The following is a 19,614-nucleotide window of genomic DNA, read 5'->3' on the forward strand; positions in this document are numbered from 1 at the left end:
GCTGAGAAATAAAGGGTAAATTTAACCCTCTGCATTTATACTGTATCTTCTACACACGCAGAAACATAGTTTTGAGTAAACCCCCTGCCCTTACTTAGGTCTCCAGTTATGTTTCCAAAGGCAGTTAGAAGGAACAGAAGTCTTGCCAGGACTTAAAAAAACAAAAGCTTTGGTTTTTGTTTATTAGCAAGTAGTTTATTTCGTGGTTACCTCCTTGCATAAGAGGCTTGAGTTTTAAGTTGCTACTAATAGCTGTTTCCTTACCCTCCCCTCGAGAAAGTTAGGAGTTTCTTGAATTGTAAATCTTATAAACTAGTCGTTTAACTATAAATATTGTTTACGTAACTAATTACTGGATGCTTGGAATTTCATATTTCTTAACAGCTCTTGGAGTCGGAGTTTAATTTGCCTTCCAAGGAGCGGATCGATAATCAACTCCGATGTTGTTATAAATCCATTTCCCAAACTGCTTCGTTAATTGCCCTTCGCCACTGTTTGTTTTCTGCGTCTGGTTGTCGCGAAGTTTGTGTTTGCAATTACTCGCAACCGGTAAAGCACTTATTTCCAATTTATTGGATGAATTTTTTGCCGGCGTATCGAAAACATTTCCACTTTCCCTTGTTTCTGTTTCCTGGCTAGAGTGCCTAAATAAATCTTAATTTAATGGGTCTGCTCTTTTCCGTTATTCCTTGCTGTAAAATGAGGGGAAAATCTGGCTGCTAAATTAGGGGTGGTTCTTACTTATGTACAGAATTAGAGTTATTTTGAAAGGGAGAGAAGCATTTGGAAAACTCGCTTTAACTATGTATAAGCATTAGTATTTTTGGAATATGCTAGCTTTAATTTTTCTCTGACGGTGGTCGCTTTAAAGAATATGACTATCGATAACGACCAATTTCACAGTTTAGTTATGCTCTTAAACAGTCTGATTTTAAAGAATCAACTGGTTTTGACTGAGGAATTGATCCTGAGATCAAGAAAATCATCATTTGAAAAATCAGCCGTGCTTTCTTGAGAGTAGAAGCAATCTTTCAGTCACATTTTCAGTCAGAAAACACATACCTGCGATAATATGTATATGCTTTGTTTTTTTTACCACCATATTTTGTACAATGATGTTTCAAAACTTCAAAATTTTTCTACCATGATGTTTAATAACTGTAATGTTTCATCCTTGTTTTCTTTTCTCCCACGATGTTTTGTTCTGTTATCATCGCAGTCCGCGGTGTCATGATGATGATATCGAAGACAGGCATTTTCTGACTATAAAACGTTAAGTGAATTTTCGCGTAATGATTCGTGAGCACAAGAAGTAAGTAATGTTTTCGATATTTTATATATATATTTGATATTTTTATATTAGCGTTGCTTTCTTCGCTATATTTATGTCCTCGGATATTTTCAACTGATTCCGCCGCTTCCACGGGAGAACTAAAATAGAATTGCGATGGACGTCCTAGAAGCTTTCATTATAATAAAATAACGTTGCCGGATGTTATCAATAGTCCAATACCAATATTCTTAGAGCAATCACCTCCAGAGGTGACCAGAAGTATCTGGAGCCATATATGCTCGTCTTAAGGAAATTCAGTTTACTTGTGATTATAAAAGCGATGGTTATTTATTGCTTACCATGCGTATCGACAAATGAATGGCTCAAGAGACACATTTGCTGCTAATTATACACTTAAGCGTTAGGTATTTTTGATAGGCTCAATCCCACTGGTTGTCGAATCTAGTTCGTCTTATAAGGAATTTTCGTCCACTGCGTGCTTTTGGGGCATAATTGGTACACGTCCGAGTGCAATCGAAAGATCAAGAGTTCAAATACTTTGGAAGGCATAGCTGACTTTAACGTTCGCCTCTTCAAGAAACCAGATAGTTCTACAACTTCTGGTCCATCCCATAACCCTTTTTTTCTCTTCCATTATAAGAGCTTCCAGATAAAGGGATTATACTGTAGAGGACTTTGTAGTCAGAAACGCTTGTTTTACAAGGGAATCAAAAAACCTTGGATTTTCGGTGTGTGAACACTCTGATAACGATCATATAATATGAGCTGGTAAGTTGCAAATTCATTAATTATTCGATTACTGTAATGCCAAAGAATATTTAGAAGAGCATACGCGATGGCTGTTTAGAATTCCATTGAAAACATAGTTTATCGCTGTATGATTTCTGATAGTATGTATTTAAAAAGAAATTGATTGTGGTTTGTTTCGTTGAAGGTATAAAATTATTTTTTTATTCGAAAATTTTTGAATTATGCTGTTCATTTCATAGGAAATTTTATGATTTCTGCATCGAGAAAAATAAAATTGCTGTATTCTTTTGAAATGCACTGAGCATTTGTCAGAAGCTAACACGAATTTAAAATTAAACTTTTCTTAATTTTCAGACTCGGCTGCTTCTATAATATTTCTTCATTGACTTGTCGTCAAAAAAGCTGACGGATGTGAAGAAAAAAATTAAAGAAAGAAGAAAAATGAGATGAAGGAATAAGTAAAATCGCAATGAAAGCAGTTTTAATTCATATCAGGAAATTTTAAAATAAAGGTAAATTTTATCAGTGAACTTTTTTTAATATTTATCTCTTCCTAACATAAGAATAACAACATTTTATTAAAGAAAAAAACCTACATATTCTGCCTACTTCTCCTTAATTTGTCCATTTCTTAGAACTTATTTTAGTTTAATTAAAAATGTAAATTACCACTATCAAAGGAAAAGGAAAGCACATAAGGAAAAGGAGCATATAAGAAAGGAGGATATAAGAAAGGAAGCACATAGAGCTTAAGGAGGAGCAGAAGCATCAGGAAAGCACATAAGGCACTACCAAAGCACATAGGGAAAGCGCAGAGGAAGGGTGTAGCGGGCTACGACGGTAACCTATACTATATTTAAGATGGTGAAACCTTGCGAAAGGGACGAGAACTTGTATTACCTTATAAAGACTTGTCATGTTTTCCCATGTATACAAGCTGTTATGGTGTAAATACTAGCACGTCCATCTGACATTGGAAGATCTGTGGTTGGAATTCCGGCGCACAAGCTGTTATGGTGTAAATAGTCGCACGTCCATCTGACATTGGAAGATATGTGGTTGGAATTCTGGCGTACAAGCTGTTATGGTGTAAGTACTAACACGTCCATCTGACATTGGAAGATCTGTAGTTGGAATTCCGGCGCACAAGCTGTTATGGTGTAAATAGTCGCACGTCCATCTGACATTGGAAGATCTGTGGTTGGAATTCCGGCGCACAAGCTGTTATGGTGTAAATAGTCGCACGTCCATCTGACATTGGAAGATATGTGGTTGGAATTCTGGCGTACAAGCTGTTATGGTGTAAGTACTAACACGTCCATCTGACATTGGAAGATCTGTAGTTGGAATTCCGGCGCACAAGCTGTTATGGTGTAAATAGTCGCACGTCCATCTGACATTGGAAGATATGTGGTTGGAATTCTGTTGTGCAAGCTGTTATGGTGTAAGTACTAGCACGTCCATCTGACATTGGAAGATCTGTGGTTAGAATCCCAGGGAAAGCAGGACTGATATATCACATTCTGAGGTTTCGAAAATTCTAAATTGTCTCTACAAACGAATTCGATTTTAATAATACTCCAGTTTTCTTACCGTTGAAAAGTATTGATTAAAAACAAAATATCCATTGGTAATGCAACAGTATTTTACATTGTTTTTCCCTCGCCTTAGACTCTGATGGTTAATACAGTTAATCCTAAAATTCGAAACTGTTCCAGCCTTCTTCTTATACATAATTAAACATGATAAATTATAACTATACAGAAAATTTTGTATTTACTTTTAAAGTAAAACTAGTTATTAATCTTAAATAAAATTGCTGGTTAAGACCTGGGTGTGGCTTTTGGAATAAAAATGATTAGATTTCACAAATAAGTAAAGAAATAAACAATTCGAAGTTGTAGTTGAGATAATTGTAGTTGCAGTTGAGGGATAATAACCGTAGTTAAGATATTAGTTTCAAATTGAAACACCTGTTGAAGACGTTTTAATCTGAAAATAATAAATCGGCTGCAAAAATTTTTAATAGTTTATATCTTTACTTATTAATAAAAGATACTGAGTTTTATGAGTTTTCTAAATATCGTCAGGTTTAGCCAAAGGCTGTTGACAGAGCTTCACCAACAATTTTATTTAAGATTATTAACTAATTTTACTCATTATTACTTGTTATTTACTTATTATTTTCTAATTTAAAATTAAATAAAAAATTTCCTGGATAGTTAAAATTTATCATGTTTAATTATTTTACGCCAATTTAAACAACAGTTGCGCTGAATTTTAGTTCTCAAGATCCATGTTACAGCCTTTTTTGTTTTTGATTTAATGTATATATATAGAGAGAGAGAGAGAAACTACGTTAAAATTAAAACTAAAAAAGAAAAACAAGTAATAGAATTAACAATAAAATATTAATTGAGCAAATTAATAGTACTGCAGATTATAAATGGGGTGAACTGTAATTTTTTAATTAAATTTTTGTAAATCAAAACTAAAGACTAAAATTAGAATAAAAACCATTTGCCATGACAAATATTTTTGCCAATTTATGTATATTATATATAAAATATAAATTTAGAATTTAAGATGTAAATTAGGAGATTCAACATTTTGCGTTGTTTCATTTTTCATTCGAATCTGTTGCCAGTCAGAAAAACACAAGGTATTATTCTTTCATATTAAATCTGTCTATTATTAATTAACAAAAATAATAGACAAAATATAATAAAAAATATAATAATAATAATATAATAATAACAAGTAATAAGAATAACAAAAATAATCTATTGATATTTTAAAGCAATAGATTCAGTTCTTAAAAATATTTTTTTTTTTTACTTTTTAATCTGATTTATTTAAATAGAAATGTATTTAACTCATGATATATCTAATTGAAACATTACATTTTTTTAGAACTAGAACTACAATACATATGTTTCACTTATTAAATATATAAAAGATGCATAACGTTTCCATGTTAATGCAAATGCGCCTAGACCAGCGGTTCTCAACCTTTTGATTAAAGCGTACCATCTAAGCAAAAACTGAAAAACTTAAGTACCATCAATATATATTACAATGATTATTTTTCAATCCTCAATAGAAATACTGATATATACATTGAAGGGACAAAAGTCATGGGATACCTCTTAATATTTTGTCGGTCCTCCTTTTGCCCGGCGAAGTGCAACAACTCGACGTGGCATGGACTCAACAAGTCGTTGGAAGTCCCCTGCAGGAATATTGAGCCATGCTGCATCTATAGACGTCCATAATTGTGAAAGTGTTGGCGGTGCAGGGTTTTGGGCACGAACTGACCTCTCGATGATGTCCCATAAATGTTCGATCGATCATGTCGGGCGATCTAGGTGGCCAGATCATTCGCTGGAATTGTCCAGAATGTTCTTCTAACCAATCGCGAACAATTGTGACCCGGTGACATGGCGCATTGTCATCCATAAAAATCCCATCGTTGTTTGAATACGTGAAGTCCATGAATGGCTGTAAGTGATCTCTAAGTAGCTGAAGGTATCCATTTCCAGTCAATGGTCGGTTCAGTTGCACCAGAGGACCGAGTCCATGCCATGTAAACACAGCCCAGACCATTATGGAACCACCACCAGCTTGAACAGTGCCTTGTTGACAACTTGGGTCCATGGCTTCGTGGGGTCTGCATAGCCCAAGGAAGACAAATTTCGCCGCACTGTCCTATCGGACACGTCCCTCGTACGTCCCACATTGATTTCTGCGGTTATTTGACGCAGTGTTGCTTGTCTGTGAACACTGACAACTCTACGCAGACGTCGCTGGTCTCGGTCGTTAAGTGCAGGTGGTCGGCCACTGCGCTGTCCATGGTGGGATGTTATGCCTGAAATTAGATACTCTCGGCACACTCTTGACACTGTGGATCTCGGAATGTTGAATTTCCTAACGATATCCGAAATGGAATGACCCATGTGTCTAGCTCCAAGTACCATTCCGCGTTCAAAGTCTGTTAATTCTCGTCGTGCGGCCATAATCACGTCAAAGCCTCTTCACATGAATAACTTGAACACAAACGAAAGCCCTGCCAAAGCACTTCATTTATACATTTTCTACGCGATACTACTGCCATCTGTATATTTGCATATTGCTATCCCATGACTTTTGTCACTTCAGTGTATATATATACATATTTTCCCATTTGCACAACCTATTATTATATACTACCTACTGGCTATTTGTATTCAATATGCGTACATAAAAAATATTAGATTAAAAATTGGTCCAATTTAATTATCAAAAATTAATTTATAAGACTTTAATTCTAAAATTTAGTGTGAAATTAAGGCATGTTTAAGAGAGATCAGTTTTATTTTACATATTTTTAACCGTAAATTAGAATATACCTTTAATTTTATTTTGTATTTATTTTTCAAATATAACATGAAAGGAAATTCTTGTTTACACAAATAGGTTGTGCAAAAAGGTAATGAAAATTTAATAGCTTTATTTGAAATGCATTTAAATTCTTTTTTTGATTCAGTCACAATTTAACAGGTGTTTTATTTTTGAAATATTCAGTTAGACTTCTGTCAAAGAAAATTTCTATCAATTTTCTTTTTCTTCAATTTCAAGTCCATTTGAACAAAATGGGTTTCTAATCGAATTTTCTTTTTCATATTCTCGGGAAAATACATGTTGAAAGTATTTAACAATAAAAAACAAGGACTTTTATGTCGGATGCTAATTTTTCTTTTATTTTCAAATTATTTTCGGTTAGAAAACAGTCTAAAAGTGGTCAAAAGGTTAAAATACTATTATCCAATTCTTTGATTATTAGCTCGAGTTCTTTTATCATTTCATTTATTTTATCTCTAATTGTGAACAAATTATCACTCTGTGCTTGTAATCCTAAATTTAGTTCATTTAACTTTACAAAATTATCAGAAAAATATGCCAAACGCGCAATCATAATTCACTATATAAAATTTTTGCAATTCAAATTTTGAATCACACGGGAAAATTTGAATTTCGGATAGAAGCTCAAAAAGACTTTAAATCTTTGCCTATGGAATTGATTCAAAACGATACTTGGATGTACTTGATTGGATAATAGTTCACCGCAAACAACACATTGAGGTTGAGAGTTCATTTCATCTCTATTCCAAGTAAACCCAAATAATAAACAACTTTCATTATATTTTCTATAAACAATATTTTCTTTCCTTTTCAATATTATTAGTACTAGTAGGTTTTCCTGGTTCCACCATTACCTATGAATCATCACTTATTTAATCCTAGCCATTTTTCCATTTTGGAAGTCAACGCTTGTTTTATTATTTTTTCACAAACATTTAAAAGCACAATACACGAGTTCTTCAAAAACAAAAGACGATATTCTCAAATCACGTGTAAAAGTAAGAATCAGAAAGCAAAAAGACAAAATACCTGCTGTTATAAACAGCAAATCGACATTAAAAAAATTATTCTAATTGAAAATAGAGCAATATGAACCCAGAAATGGAGGCTACATAAAGTATAAAAAAAAACTAAAACTAAACTCAGTGGCGCAAACAGCTCTAATGGGCCAAGGCCTGCAGTGTCCCGAAATCTGCTTTCTTGACTGTGGGCCCCGGTGTGTGTAGGCATACGCCCTGAACAAGTGGTCAGCTTGTCGCAGGACCCCCAGTGTTTGGTCTCCAAGCGAACTTGGTACTCATTTTATCAACCCAACCCAAGGGATGGAAATCAAGGGATGAAAGGCTGAATCGACCTTGCCCAGCCCGGGGTTCGAACCCCGGACCTGTGGTATTGCTGCGCGATGCGCCAGCCACTGCCCCACCGGGCCTCATATTAAGTATAGATATGCTAATAAATCGATCAACTCTAGAAGAATTAATGAGATACTATTATCTTTTATAGGAACTTATTTTTATTTCCTGTTAAATACAACATCCATTTCTGTTACTCCTTTTAAAAACATCATTTGTGACATATTTTGTTATGTCTGTGGCTAAAAGAATATTTCTGAAAATAAGAACGGATTATTTTGCTAAAGCCTATGAGCGGCCGTTGTTCTTGAACAAAGTTCAAATCGCATACATTTACGAGTTTTAGAGAAAAATCTTAAACAGGATCTTGGTATATTTAATTTTTGAATTTATGGTTAAAATACTTTGTTTCTTTCTTGCCACTTATTTTTCTCTTGAGTACCACCGGTTGAGAATTGCTGGTCTAGACCATCTCTATCCATAAGCTCTGGTATACCATATTAAACTTTAAAAGAGACCTTTCAGGCGATCGTTAAAATTTGAACCCTTTCTGATTTTTTTATTTTACTTTATTTATTTATTTATTTATTTATGTGTATGTTCAGGTGAAGAGTGGTTTATTTTCTAATTATACAATCATATATTAATTATACACATACATTACGGACATTAAAATTTAGAGGAAGAATTTAATTAAGGAAAGGTGAATATATGAGGATTATAGCGTATGAGTCGCTATTCGATTATTCCAAAACCTAAGCCCGTATCAAAACGCTTTAACAATGGCTTACTGAATTTGCGATTTAAGTTTGGTGCTGACGGTGTTTTTCAAATAATTGTACTATCTGTGTTTATGTGATTAAATTTTGGCCATTCATGACAAAGAAGAAAAGATGATGATGAGCTGGTGTGTAAAGATTCCATGCGCTCACGTTTGGTTAACAGCTCTTTATTTTATGTTAAGCATTATTGATGTAAACGCGCATATCTGAATTACGCAAGGGAAGCATTCGTTATTCCATGCTTATAAGCATACATTTACATATTCATAATGTTACAACTGATTACATGTTAGCTAGACGTAAGTAAGCATAAGAAAAACGAAAATTATGCTATTGCTCTTTCATTCATAAAAGTTACTATGTTCTTCAGCAGAATGGAAAGTTTTGCTTTGTTATTATTATTGTAAAGTTTAGATTTAATTATAATTGGATAAATATTTAATTTTCACTTTTACTTTATTTAAGCGTATGTGTTATTCCCACGATCACTTAATGTGGTGTAGGAATCATAACGCTATAATCATTTACGGCAAAGCACACTTAAGCTATCTGCCTCAAAGGGAGGGATTCCTTTGTGGAGGATTTTCTAAACTAGGTCCTATTCTTCATACGCGTAAGAATAACAACGTACTAATATGTTACGTAGCCAGTCCATTAGCCGGAATTTAAACCAGAATCAAGCTGCTTGTTCAGGGGTCTTACTGCTCGGCTTGAGGCGAGCAAAATGACAGGGTTTAATTCTGCAAGAGACGCATCTCAAATAAATTTATTATAAATCCTATACTATATATATAGAAATCTAAAAATATATCTTATAGAAAATATATCTTATAGAAAACTTAAATAAACATATTAAAAAGGGCCTTTATAACGTTATTATAGTAAATTACAAAAGATCTTTAGCTAAAATGTTCCTTATATAAATATAAAAACATATATTATCTGTATCTATCCAGTTATATATACGAGACAAACATCAGTATTTGCCAGTTATTTTTCAGAGATGTTACTACATTTAGAACGAATGGATCTGTTTTAATTTATCCCGTCGCAATCATTCAACAAAATCTCAAGAAAAAAGTTCGAAAGAATTCTCAGTATTTGTATGAAAATCCATTGAAAATAGTTATTCTGAAGTTTATCATGTCAAAAAAGGTATCAATAAACGAGAATACAATTTTTGAAATACATCTCCCCTGGTGCAGAACAAAAACCTTAGTTCATGCTCGAGGGGCGTTGCGTAGAGGCATAATACATGCGGGGGTGTTTGAGCAAAGCGATAGAGAGAGTTCGACATGACGCATCGTCTGAGGCGAGGGAGCCCTCTCCCTTCCATCCATCTTTCCATTCTGGGTTCTGTGTCCCCTTGGAGCACCCGAAGAAGTGTTTCTATGTATGACGCATTGTATGTCTTGCACCGTTTGGAAAAGAATGGATCGCGATGATGCATTACTGGTATGCTAGATCATTCGCATTCAGTGGCAGCTTTACGTAGTTTTAGATACCTTCATCTTGACCATCACTTTTATATATCATGCTTTTGATATTTTGCAATTTACGAAATGGAAAATGCATAACTGCGTTATATCTCTCTGTCTTATAAATATCTATGACAGAAATATAAAATCATGAAACGCCCATGCAAAAGCTGTATTGCCCATTAACAGAATTTTAAGTAACAGTACAGGGAACAACATAGACGTGAATTATATAAAAGGTATTTTTTTCTTTGAAAATGTACACACTCTGTGCATCACATATGTACAACTCGAGGCTTACAGAAATAAGTTAACTAAAACATTAAAAGTTACATGCATAAATAAAAGCTCCCGATTCTGTAATGAATCAAATAATGCTTTTAAATGAAAATGACCAATCAATGTACTTGTGTCCTATACAATGTTAAACTCTTGTTTTTAAACCTTAATGACCTGTCTGGAATATTCTTTTTTACTTCCTTGTACGAAGTAAAAAGGAAGTATTGTAATCGCGAAAAGCTTCAGGCAGCATATTTCAACGAAAATATCCACTTTGACCGCTTTCGAATGCAATTTAACGATGTTTTTGCGTGATATCTGTATGTAGGGACAGAATAAAAGACTCTTTTCCTCCCCCCCCAAAAAAAAACTGCTTTAAAAAGAATTCTGAAGAGAATTTTTCGTGGCGTCTGTACGAACGTATGTACGTACGTATCTCGCATAACTCAAAAATGAGCAGCCTCAGAAAGTTGAAATTTTGTATATAAGACTACTATAACATGTAGATGTGCACCTCGTATTTTGGTTTCAATCGGCCGCGCCAAACGTACATAAATATATTTATAAATATATCCACTCTGTCACCCGGCTCAGTGATCTTAGTTTCTATACTCTTATATGTTTGTAAATTGTACATTTTTTGCTTTAAATTGATTGAATTATGTTGTTTTTATCTTCCGGTTAAGGGTTTTATGCCTTTAGTAAATCTGTATGCAATATTTTTAGAATTATCAACAATTTTAAATTGTTTAAGTGCCGCTAAGCCTAATTTGATGGCGGCCATCGCTCTTGTTTACATTTGAAACAGCTGAGTAGCGGATTTGTTGCCAATCTAGAGAAACTTAGCTTCGCAACAACAAAGATAACGCCTTCATTTATTATTTAAATCATGCTTAATCATTTCTGGAATTTTTTCGAGGAAATAAGCGTTTAAGATTTACTTCGTAATTTTTAATACAGATATTTTGAGTTTTTATGTATTTTTGCCTTGTCGCGAAGTGAAAACTGAATTAATTGAATGAGAAATACTCAATCGTCTGTGAAAAACTGTTTCTTTTTTGTTTTGTTTGCTTAATTTCTTTTATACATAGTTCTAGCTTTCTTATAGTATTTGAATAGAACATGTGGCAACGATTAGATAATTCTTTAAATGATATAAATTTTGTGCATTCTGAGTTATAATATGAAAAATATGCTGAAACTTTGTCTAGCTTTTCAAGCCATCGAGATTATTTTGAACTTTGCAGATGAAGATTAATTCGCATCTTCTCTTAAGACAAGCATAGCCGAGCGGCAGAAATCCTCAAGCTGCAGATCCTCACATCGTGGGGCTACGTTTATTCTGTTCTAGAGACTGCACTAGGTGAAAAAAGTACGTTCCATCTTACTGGATTCAACTCATCATTAAAGATAACCTACTTATAATATATTGGTAAAGGCCGCACTAGGCCGATTGCCTCTTATTGTGTTACGACATAGACATAGACATAGCTATAATATGAACGAAATATAATACTGTTAAGTAAATCTAGCGCCAGAGTGTCGCTATGGTAAACAAAGTGAATTTTAAAGAATGCATTTATTCTATTGTGGTTTATGCGCTGTCGGCGAAGTAGGTTTAATTCAATCTAGTATGTTTAAATAAAATGCCAGAAAAAATGCGTATAATTTAATATTCCGTACAAGGAAGTCATATAGTGTACACATCAGATTTTTTTTTATGTGTTAACACTGATAGATGTTAACTCTCGTCCAGTCTTATGGAGAGAACTAAATGTTTTGACTGCTCAATGTTGATGTTAACTCTTCGAGCGCACGGAGAGAAATAAAATTTTTTGACTGCCTAAATGATCACTCTCAGACTGTTTTTGGTTGCTCTCATTTTCGGAAATATTACTTGTAAATGTAAACATTGATCAGCGGAGTGCGTATATAGTGACTTAAAATAGAAATGTCAATTTATTTTTATTTTCTTGCGTACATTTTCATATTTATAAACATTAACTTTTTTATGTTTGTGATATTTTTTGTAATCTCAAATGGTATTGAGATTACAAACATTTTTTTAGAGTCCAGAATGGCAACAACAACAACGAAAAAAAAAATGGTCTGAACCAGTTAAAATGAAACGCATTATTGAAGTTCTTTTTTCGAGCGTTTCTTTTTATCAGATACGAAATTTCTTAATTATTATTATTTTTGGAATAGAACCAGCTGCAGCCACATGTCCACGACACACCCTTTTTTTTCTTTTATCCCTTGTTATTTCTTCGCTATTTTTTCTGTTCGCCTTTCTGAATCAAATCAACCAAGATGCTGATGTCACTGCTAGCTTTAGGAATAATAACTAAAGTAACAATAAGTAATAATTAAAGTAGGCAATTCGGGCCTTAAAATTAATTTATCTCATAATATCTTAAAACTAACCTCAAAACAGTTCATTAAAAACACTGTTCATTCAGAACAGTTCAATAAATAAAGTAGGCAATTCATGCCTTAAAACTAATTTATCTGATAATATCTTAAGACAACCTTAAAACAGTTCACATAATGCAAATCATAAAATTAGGCCATTAATAATAAGGCTTATAACGTCCTACGGATTGTATTATTGTTATCTTAACATTCACAATTTTAAATATATAAAAATAACATATTATCTGTTTTTCAATATTAAAGTTTTAAAACTTAGGATTCCATTTTAAATTGCTTTACAAATCGTTGCCATCCACAGCCTAAAAACAATAAAAAATGAAGCATTTTGATATTTTCCAGTGTTTTCGATGCTGAATTAATATTTTCGTGTGTTAGCTGTTGGTATAAACTTTGTGAATAAACATGACAGAAGAGCAAAAGTGTTAAACAAAAATTTGGATCCTTTTTTTGTAATTGCAGTTTGAAATCCTCCATTTTTAGTAATTCTGTGATGTTATTTTAGCCTCATATGGCCAAGAATATTATCACAGATAGAAAATTATTTTTTATTAGTCCAAAGGGATTTGAATCCCGAAGGACTATTAGTTTCGTTTTGGCATTTTGCGTCGGACGGATAAATGTGGGTTCACTTTTCAAACTGTTGCCATAAAATGTTAGAGTCCTGCATTATATTTGAAGAAATTAAATAATGAAAATCTGCGTAAATGTATGTATATTTCTCACATTGTCATAAAATAACGGTACATAGAGTCATCGAATTTTGAATAACGTAATCCTCCAACGAATATGAGCATGTAGAAGACCAAATTTGAAATTTGAAATTTGTTTTATGATCGATTTCCTATTTTTTAAAACTTTGACGAATTTTTGATTAACAAACTCAAGGATTTCAAAGCGAGCAATGGCAACGTTGTGCAGAAAAAACATTTTTATCTCCAGCGCGTGAGTCTCTGTATCGGAAATTCTAAAGATAGGCTCGTTTTAAAACTATTTTGCGATATTGCTGTTGCACTGGATCTTATGGTTTAAGTGCGAGGAACATGATATTTAATAAAAAAAGGTAACACACAAAATGTTAAAAAACGCCCCTTTGGACGTAATTTAAAATCTGAATTACGTCCAAAACATATTTTTTTTAGAATATTCAATTAAATCCATGCGACTAAAAAAGTTCTTTTTTCTAACATTTTAATATATTTAACTCAAACCTTGTAGCACAAAAAGTTTCTTTACATAATATATTTTAAGCTTGGGTTTGACAGAACTAAATTACACGCCACTAAAATAATCGAGCTCGATATCTGAGTTGAAGGAATGGATAAATTGATAATAAATGTTAATAAGTCCGTCACGTATTCATTGTTTCTCGATAAAAGAAATACAGCATACGGAAGTGATTTTTTTCCAAGTGCATTATACGTCCTAGGCATCGAAATTTTACTGATGCCCAAGAAGGATATCCCTTGTGCATTTTATCGTAATGAACTACCCAACTAATCTCTGGTATTATGAAAAAAAAAAATGTCTTGGATTTTTCAAACATGCTAATGAAATAAAAAACCCTCTCTTAATGTATATTTAAAATGATTTTTCTTTTATTTCTTCTATCAGATGTGATGCAAAAAAAGAGGATTAAATCAAATAAGTGATAATTTTGTCATTTTTCTGTGATCATTATTTCTGCTTATTGTTGCCGATATATTATACGTCTGGAACATATTTATGTCATAAATATAATAAAGTCTATAATGTCATAAATATAATGAAATCTGTATCGTTAAACCATCAAAATTAACATGGCTAATCCTCTTTGATCACCCGTGGTTCCAAATGCTTTTAGTTCATTCTATTTATCTTAGGTATATTTTAGTTTTAACACATTATTATTTTTTTTTTAGTCCAAAGGGATTTGAATCCCGAAGGACTATTAGTTTCGTTTTGGCATTTTGCGTCGGACTCATAAATGTCGGTTCACTTTTCAAACTGTTGCCACAAAATGTTAGAGTCCTGCATTATATTTGAAGAAATTAAATAATGAAAAATCTGCATAAATGTATGTATATTTCTCGTATTGTGATAAAACAACGGTACATAGAGTCATCGAATTTTGAATAACGTAATCCTCCAACGAATATGAGCATGTGGAAGACCAAATTTGAAATTTGAAATTTGTTTTATGATCGATTTCCTATTTTTTTAAAACTTTGACGAATTTTTGATTAACAAACTCAAGGATTTCAAAGCGAGCAATGGCAACGTTGTGCAGAAAAAACATTTTTATCTCCAGCGCGTGAGTCTCTGTATCGGAAATTCTAAAGATATGCTCGTTTTAAAACTATTTTGCGATATTGCTGTTGCACTGGATCTTATGGTTTAAGTGCGAGGAACATGATATTTAATAAAAAAAGGTAACACACAAAATGTTAAAAAACGCCCCTTTGGACGTAATTTAAAATCTGAATTACGTCCAAAACATATTTTTTTTAGAATATTCAATTAAATCCATGCGACTAAAAAAGTTCTTTTTTCTAACATTTTAATATATTTAACTCAAACCTTGTAGCACAAAAAGTTTCTTTACATAATATATTTTAAGCTTGGGTTTGACAGAACTAAATTACACGCCACTAAAATAATCGAGCTCGATATCTGAGTTGAAGGAATAGATAAATTGATAATAAATGTTAATAAGTCCGTCACGTATTCATTGTTTCTCGATAAAAGAAATACAGCATACGGAAGTGATTTTTTTCCAAGTGCATTATACGTCCTAGGCATCGAAATTTTACTGATCCCCAAGAAGGATATCCCTTGTGCATTTTATCGTAATGAACTACCCAACTAATCTCTGGTATTATGAAAAAAAAATGTCTTGGATTTTTCAAACATGCTAATGAAATAAAAAACCCTCTCTTAATGTATATTTAAAATGATTTTTCTTTTATTTCTTCTATCAGATGTGATGCAAAAAAAGAGGATTAAATCAAATAAGTGATAATTTTGTCATTTTTCTGTGATCATTATTTCTGCTTATTGTTGCCGATATATTATACGTCTGGAACATATTTATGTCATAAATATAATAAAGTCTATAATGTCATAAATATAATGAAATCTGTATCGTTAAACCATTAAAATTAACATGGCTAATCCTCTTTGATCACCCGTGGTTCCAAATGCTTTTAGTTCATTCTATTTATCTTAGGTATATTTTAGTTTTAACACATTATTATTTTTTTTTTAGTCCAAAGGGATTTGAATCCCGAAGGACTATTAGTTTCGTTTTGGCATTTTGCGTCGGACTCATAAATGTCGGTTCACTTTTCAAACTGTTGCCACAAAATGTTAGAGTCCTGCATTATATTTGAAGAAATTAAATAATGAAAAATCTGCATAAATGTATGTATATTTCTCGTATTGTGATAAAACAACGGTACATAGAGTCATCGAATTTTGAATAACGTAATCCTCCAACGAATATGAGCATGTGGAAGACCAAATTTGAAATTTGAAATTTGTTTTATGATCGATTTCCTATTTTTTAAAACTTTGACGAATTTTTGATTAACAAACTCAAGGATTTCAAAGCGAGCAATGGCAACGTTGTGCAGAAAAAACATTTTTATCTCCAGCGCGTGAGTCTCTGTATCGGAAATTCTAAAGATAGGCTCGTTTTAAAACTATTTTGCGATATTGCTGTTGCACTGGATCTTATGGTTTAAGTGCGAGGAACATGATATTTAATAAAGAAAGGTAACACACAAAATGTTAAAAAACGCCCCTTTGGACATAATTTAAAATCTGAAACATTTCAATTTTTTTTTTTTTTTTTTTTTTTTTTTTTTTTTTTTGCTATTTCTTTTCTTTGCCTTTTATTTCTTCTGTCAGCCTTCACCAGAATTCAGATTAATTTCAGTTTAAAAAAAGCTTGAGAGTATATTCATATATTTATATAAATGTATTATATTTATATTTAGCTATATAGTATATTATATTATATTTAGCTTGAGAGTAAGACGATAATTGATCAGTAGCAATGGAAGGATAGAAAGGTGTGATTTTAGACAGTTAATTAGGTTTAATTTTACAGAACTTTGTAAAAATACTGCTTATTTTCAGTTATAATCTTTTAATGGAATTGGTCACAGAAAAGGGTTCTCAGTAAATTTCTCAACATCGATGGAACTTAAGGACTAGTAGATCTAAATTAGCTTAAGTCTGATTGACTTATTGAAATTCCTTTTGATCTGCGTTAAAACTGCTTTTGTAATTCTTGAAAGTAAAGGTGTTTCTTATTCCGAAAAAACTATCTGCAATAGTATTTTAATTTCCGTTTAACGTTGTTCTGTCTACAGTGGACTATCTGACGACTAATTCCATAAGATGACAGTTTCAAAATGTGACCACTAGAGTTTTTACTGTATTAGTTAATTATTCAGCTTCCAAGTTAAATAAAATGTAACTGGAATAATTTTCTCTTCCAACAGATCCAAATCTATACCGATTTTCATAACTGGAAAAATCTTTGGTGAATATTACTGGTATACTTTTGTAATTTAAAACAAAATTACGAAATCTTTAAATAGTAATGTGAGAAATAACGTGTAGAGACATTACTATTTTTCGGAAGCAGAAAAGATGAAAAATTATCAACGCCTTCGCCGCGAATCGAACCGCGGCCTTTGGAATACGCGCCCAGCGTGCAGACCACCACACCACGAAGGCACGCCAAGAAGGAGTGTAAAATGCCTTATAAAAGAATGCATACTTTTGAAATATGATATTTTGAAAAACAGTTATTGCACATTACTATGAATCATGGAAATACTAACTGAATATCCGGCAATGAAACAACATTGTTAAATTTTAATTCGTTGTCATAATATTAATTATTTTGCCTCACTCCAATGTCTATCTGAAACCAGCGTCTTACAGAAAATTTAATGTTTAAAGAGTGGTTTATATTTATTTAAATTGAAAATCTCTTCTGGCAGACTGATTTTCGAATGTCATAAACTAACGTTTCCAATGCGAACAAATACCATGAAAGCTAGAATCAATTAAATGTGGCTTGCAGATTGAGAATTTGAGCCACTTAGACAGGAAATGCATCATAATATACATGAGTAATGTTCTTAGTATCAAACTAAGGGTGATTAATGATATATACGCAGCATTTTCCTGTCCGGTTTGATGACAAATGAACTCCGCAAGGAAGTAGGAATGAAGTTTCTAGAGTTCTAAAAATATTAAGTCTTCAATCAGAAAATTTTGTAGGTCAAATCTGAAGGTTATGCTCGCTAATAGCACTGAAAATGAAACTAATGTCCAATTAAATTGATCACTGTCACTGGAAAAACATTTTGTTAACTTATAGTGCATAAAATAAAGATATCATTTTGCCTACTTGCATAGTCTAAGCTTCGTTTGGACTTTAATTGCTACTCATCTACCGGCACAATCAATAACCAGGTTCTCGTAGTTTTCACTTATGACTGCTTTTGAGATTTTGATGTGATTGGTTAATCAATCGCTTGACATTAGTACTTTCTGTCATGTTACTTAATGTGTCTCGTTTAAGTTAATCGTTTGTAAAGTATTCCTGTAGTGTTCTGCATCTGTTCCATTATAAAATTTTACTATAAAATCAGAGCTTCATTAAGTGCATTCCGGTATAAAATTAAAGCATTAACCGAGGCTTGAACATTGGGCGGACGGGGCTTCCCGCGATCATGCACAATACTATGCCGCTTTGGAAGCCGGTAGTCAAACAGAGTTAAACATGCAAGGTGTCAGTTATACTTCATTAGGAGCAACCCCAAATGAAATAACTTAGATTTCTCCCTAACAAGTGGTTGATTAAGACCGGCTAAAGAGAAGTCGACCAAGCTCAGTTAGACTCCATCTATTAGTTCGATTCATTTACTTTTTTGACGATTCAAACGATAAGATGATTTGACAGTTATTACCATGGCCGTTTCCTCCATTAAAGTAACTGTCTTAACCTATGCTAATCTTCTTCATAAATATTTTTGTAGTTAATCTTCTCATATCCAACAGATGTTCGACTAGGCAGTTTAATTTTCTTTCATAGTCTTCTGCCGTCCACTTTTTCTAATATCTTACCTTTTGATATTTAGTATCTTAAGATTTTTCACTCAATTCATAGAGGCGACCTCCTTTCTGAGACAATATATCTGAGAACAGAAACAACAGTAGTGAACAAGACCTCTCTAATGGCAGCGTCTTCACAGAAGACAAAAATCTTCTGGAACCGTGGAAATCTGGAATCTTCTGGCTGTCCTAGGGAGGATTTATTGTATTTAAAGTACCTAGAATGTTCAAAATTAACTGTAACAGAGCCATACAAATATACAGCATATTTAGGAAGCTGCAAAAGTTTTTAAAATAGAAAGCGAAAGCTTTTTACTGTAAATTTTCACACATCGATGGAAAGTTTTGGGACACAATACGGCCCCTGCGCCCGCTTACAAGACAACTAAGTAATTAGCAAGAGCAGTGATCTTCAAAGTCAGATTGTATGAGAGACGAGTGCACGATTTAATGTCAGTTATCGTGGTCACATGGGTTTGAGTGAAAAAAGGGAGTAGCATAAGTATACCCTTCCTCCAGACTCTCATAGGTCAGGATGTCAGCGAAGTTTGCGGGTCGTTTCTTATCGATCTGTTGAAGAAATTTTCATTTATCCTGGTGATGAATTTTTTAATGGATTCCACCTTCAGATCTGAATGCATGCTTGTATTGCGAATGTAATAGGGACGTTTGTGATGACCCTTAGAGCCTTGTTTTGGAGAACCTGCCATTTTTTAATGTCCTTTACG

The 19,614-nt window shown here is 32.8% G+C and overlaps 1 protein-coding gene across 3 annotated transcripts in view; it reads left to right on the forward strand.

The window, feature by feature from the left end:
- stet (rhomboid serine protease stem cell tumor) overlaps nucleotides 1-19,614 on the forward strand; it is a 555,200-nt gene that overhangs the window by 74,360 nt on the left and 461,226 nt on the right. For 2 of the 3 annotated variants that reach the window (XM_085816564.1, XM_085816563.1), the window contains exon 2: nucleotides 2,399-2,556. The exons of the other annotated variant lie outside the window; for it this stretch is intronic. The gene's annotated coding sequence lies outside the window, so the exon portion shown is untranslated. The remainder of the gene's footprint in view (nucleotides 1-2,398; nucleotides 2,557-19,614) is intronic. 3 annotated transcript variants of the gene reach the window in all.

Source organism: Stegodyphus dumicola, chromosome 5 (assembly GCF_044657685.1).
Source record: "Stegodyphus dumicola isolate Sdum_Otavi_A_Nest chromosome 5, ASM4465768v1".
Classification (NCBI taxonomy): domain Eukaryota; kingdom Metazoa; phylum Arthropoda; class Arachnida; order Araneae; family Eresidae; genus Stegodyphus; species Stegodyphus dumicola.